We start from the raw sequence: 4,497 nt of genomic DNA, 5'->3' as shown, positions 1-4,497 counted from the left end.
TGATCCTGTGTTGCTTTTTTTGACACAACCACGAGAAGACGGCTTTGAGTTACTTTCACAGAAGATGGTCCTTGGCCTACAGCAGAACAGAAATTACAATGTGTGGCAAGTTCTGGGTCAGATACGTTTGGACGGAAAGGAAAATATACATACTTAGTAACTGGCTTGTGGCAGAGTAGACCAGTAAAGGAAGTCAAATAAATGAGGTGCATTCATCTCATTTTCAGTTGTTACAGTGGAAAGAGAAGAGAACTTATTTGAAATATCTGGGTTGAAAACCCATCCTCTACCACTGTTTAACATTAGGCAAGTTATTTGTTCTGCTTGAGCCCCCCAGTTCTTTATAAAAGTGGGAGCTATGCCAATGGAGAGGTTGCAGACTCAGGTGCTTAGAGGAGAGAGGCAGGTGACGAAGGTGGGGGTGGTGGAACTGGGCAAACTAGAGCACCTGACCGCAGGGAAGCAGGTCCAGGAGCACAGAGCTCATCTTTCTAGGAAAGGTAGAACTGCGGGCTTTTTATATGAAACCTAATTTTAAAGTACGGGTTGGCAGCTAATTGCCTGTAGCCTCCCACAGGCTTATATGATGATTGTAATGGGAGGGAAAAGTGAAGGCATCTTACACTTGGCAGAAATTTGCACTTCCTTCCATTTGAATTTTTATAAAGCTTTATGGTTTAACAGCTGTGATCTGGATTTCATATGACGTTTTGTGGCAAATAACATTTTTATTCATTTCATTAGAGGAAAAAGTGCAGTCCAGCTTCATTCTGTCATGTTAGAATTGTGTTTTTACAATTTTTTTTTGAAATAACTTAAAATTCACTGCTCATTTGCCTGTTTTTTTTTTTTAAACAGACAGTGCCAAGCATAATGCACCCTTTCTTGATCATAATTTTAACCATGAGTTATCGTGTTTGGCGGTGATACCTACAGAAGTTCCCAAGAAGGCTATTAACTAAATAGCCCCTGACAGTTCCATGTTTTGACTTCTTTTTTTTTTTTTTTTCCGTTTTGGCCGTGCCACACCCTTTGCTTAGTTCCCCAGCCAGGGATTGAAACCGGGCCATGGCAGTGAAAGTGCTGAGCCCTAACCACTGGACTACCAGGGAACACCCCATGTTTTTACTTCTTAAATTACAGCTTGGGCACTTGGGTATTATGCTAGATGTTTTATTTACTTTTATCTCATTATAATCTACAACTTTGTGAGGTAGACATTATGAACTCCGTTTCACAGATTGGTAACTCAGGGCTGGATGTTAATCCCGGGTCCTCATCCCTGCTGCTTTTTCATCATCATCATAACCACCACCAACAGTATAAAAAAAAGTTGAATATAGGCAGATATATCATTGTGCTGGACACTAGGAATGCTAGGGCTTATGATACAGCCTTCAACAAGGAAACTGATCACATACATGGAAGGAATTCAGAGATTAATGAACTGAAAGTGTTAAACATTGCCTATAAATAGAAATTTAATTTTTTTGGTACCGTTGTGGAACTAGAAAATGAAAACTTTTTATCACGTGTGAGTAGACAGAAGGTAAATTCATCTATGACAAAGCTGTGTACGCTGTGAGCTTCTTGAGGACAGGTTGCTCACCTTGGTCATTTTGCATTCAAATTAATGAGCATTTGCATGTCTTTTTGAAAATTCTGTTCTATGTGTTATGGAACACTTACTCTTCAGGGCATTATACTCATCCTCCAATTTCCAGCACAGGCGGGCACCCAGGAGTTTTGAACAAATGAAGTTGCTGAGGCGCTGCACTCGGAGACCAACCCTGGCAAACAGCAGGACTGTGTGCTGCCAGGGCCTGTGTGTGTGCTCCTACAGCATGTCTGCGTACATCTCAGGCCCCATTCTCTGGGAAATGCTCCAGCCAAGGCTCTGCCAACGGCCATGAACGGGAGCAGAATTCTTACCCCAAAATAGCCACTTTGGCATGAGTTTTAGTTTGGACTAAAGGTAGTCAAAAACACAGTGGATTCAGGGAAAGTTCTTTACTTCCCCCTCAATTGCTTAAATTTACACTGGAAAAGAGCCCGTACCAGAAGAGAGCTGTTATCAGATATACCTTATTACCTAAGAAACATCAACATAACAGGACAACCTTTGTTTTTCAAACCCCTCCTCTAGCTTCCTAGGAATGGCCTTCCTCCCCTTTGTACCCTCAGATCCCTACCCCTTTCTTTAGCTCAGAACGTTACAGAAGTTTCAATTACCTGGCTGTCCTTTGGGTCTTCATATCTTTACGGGGCTCTCGCATGTACATAATTTTGTTTGTTTTCCTGTTAATCTGTCTTATATCAATTTAATTATTAGACCAACTGAAGAACCAAGAAGGAAAAATGTTCCCACCCCTACAGCCATGTTTAGACCATGTGACCATTCCTCCCTTGTAGTTGATTGGACCCAGGAAGCCCATCCACAGACCAGCAAGCAACCAGATTATCCGCTGGGCTTCATTTTCACAAAATGCTTTTGTAACCTTTAAATCTGTCCTCCTCAGAGTATGGCCCACAGACTGTTTTCTTCCAATCCACCTGGAAATAAGTACAGAAACTGAGAGTAAGAGTTTAGAAATTTGCATAGCTATTTTGTCAGTTGACTATTGGATCTAATCCTAATAAAAATGTAGCTTGTATTGTGTATGTCTCTTTATGTCATTTTTCTCTTTATTTTATAAAAATATTGATACATGATACTGTTGACCTAAAACAATAGACTGCCAAATAGTACTCCAGCAAAGATAGGTTTATCCATGATCAGCAAAGAATTGTAATTCAAGGTCTATAACCATAGCAAGCCACATGCAAGGGAAGGAGCACTCTTATAGAGGGGAAAAGGAAGTTGGGAGGGCTGTAGTAAACAAAGATTCCATGGCTGTTCATTGGCTCAGTCCTCGCCAGGAAAGAAGAGGAATATTTCTTCTTCCTGTTGGGCCGTACTATCATCGCAGGGTTTGAGAGTTCCTCATTCTTGTCTCCTGACTCTTTTTAATTGAGGTTTCTGTTTATTAATTTTTTACAGTGTATTAGAATTTTTTTAAAGGAGAAAGAAACAAAAAAACAAAACACCTGATTTTGGACTTCCCTGGTGGCGCAGTGGTTACGAATCCACCTGCCAGTGCAGGGGACACGGGTTCAGTCTCTGGCCCTGGAAGATCCCACATGCTGTGGAGCAACTAAGCCTGTGTGCCACAACTACTGAGCCCACCTGTTGCAACTACTGAAGCCCTCATGCCTAGAGGCCATGCTCCACAACAAGAGAAGCCACCGCAATGAGAAGCCCATACACCGCAACACAGAGTAGCGCCCGCTCGCCCCAACTAGAGAAAGCCTGCATGCAACAACAAAGACCCAATGCAGCCAAAAATAAATAAAATTAAAAAAACAAAAAAACCACCTGATTTTTCACTACAGATGGTTTAAGAAGCACTGCTTTAAATAACATGCTTTCTCCCACTGGGAAAGGAGGGGCCGAGCTGCAGTGAGTTTCTGTTCCTTAGAAAAAAATAAACTCTGAGTAACATGTTGCAAGAGGCTTGCTTTAATTTGGTAAAAGGAGCAGTGACCTTTAGTATCTGATACCAAAGCTTGTGACCATGATACAGGTAATAGCAATGGACTCCGGACCAATGAAACACCCAGACAACAGGAGGAGGAAATAAGACTAGTAAGGAACTATTATTTCAAGAGAGGTAAGAAATTATGTAAACTGGAACATATAAGCTAAGAACCATATGGTCTGGAATTAAGTAGCATAACATATTTGTAGAGCATTTCATCATTTATAAAACAATTTTATATGAAATATTTTCTTTATTCCTCACAAAAACCCAATTGATTAGGCAGAGCAGATAATAATTTCAATTTTCCAAATGAGTACACTGTGATTCAGAAAGGTTAGTGACATACCAGTGTCACACAGAGCTGGGATAAGATACCAATCCAGTCTTGTGACTCTAAAATCTAGTGGGGTGGTTGCTTGTTTTTTTCACTAAGTTATATCACCTTCTGTCTAGGTCAGGGGTTCTTAGCCTTTACTGGGCCACAAGCAGACCTTTGTAAAAAGCTGATTATAGTTATGGACACACATACACACGTTGCTATACACATTCAGCAGGATTTTGCAATGAACTTCAGGGGCCTCCTAGATTCCAATTAAGAACCTCTGTACCAAGAACCAGTCCTAGCTGGATTCCTCAGACACATTTAGTATTGACTGGCAATGAACTTGCTCTTTCTAGTTATCTTCTGCCATCTTCAGTCATTTTGTATTCTGACTCATCCACAAGCCCACTGAGTACTACAGAGAACTCAAGGGTATACAGGTTCAGAAAAGCTGGCAGTGGAGGGATGCTTCAGGAAGAAAGGAAGTGTCATTAGGCTAAGCCTCAAAGGAAATTCCATTCTGGCATATTCAAAGGACATAGTGTTGGCCAAGCTGGAGAGAAGCAAATATTTTTGTGTGTTTTCTGTTTTGTT

Source organism: Orcinus orca, chromosome 19, assembly GCF_937001465.1.
Source record: "Orcinus orca chromosome 19, mOrcOrc1.1, whole genome shotgun sequence".
Classification (NCBI taxonomy): domain Eukaryota; kingdom Metazoa; phylum Chordata; class Mammalia; order Artiodactyla; family Delphinidae; genus Orcinus; species Orcinus orca.
The sequence above is the reverse complement of the archived record's forward strand: the minus strand, read 5'-3'. Positions refer to the sequence as shown.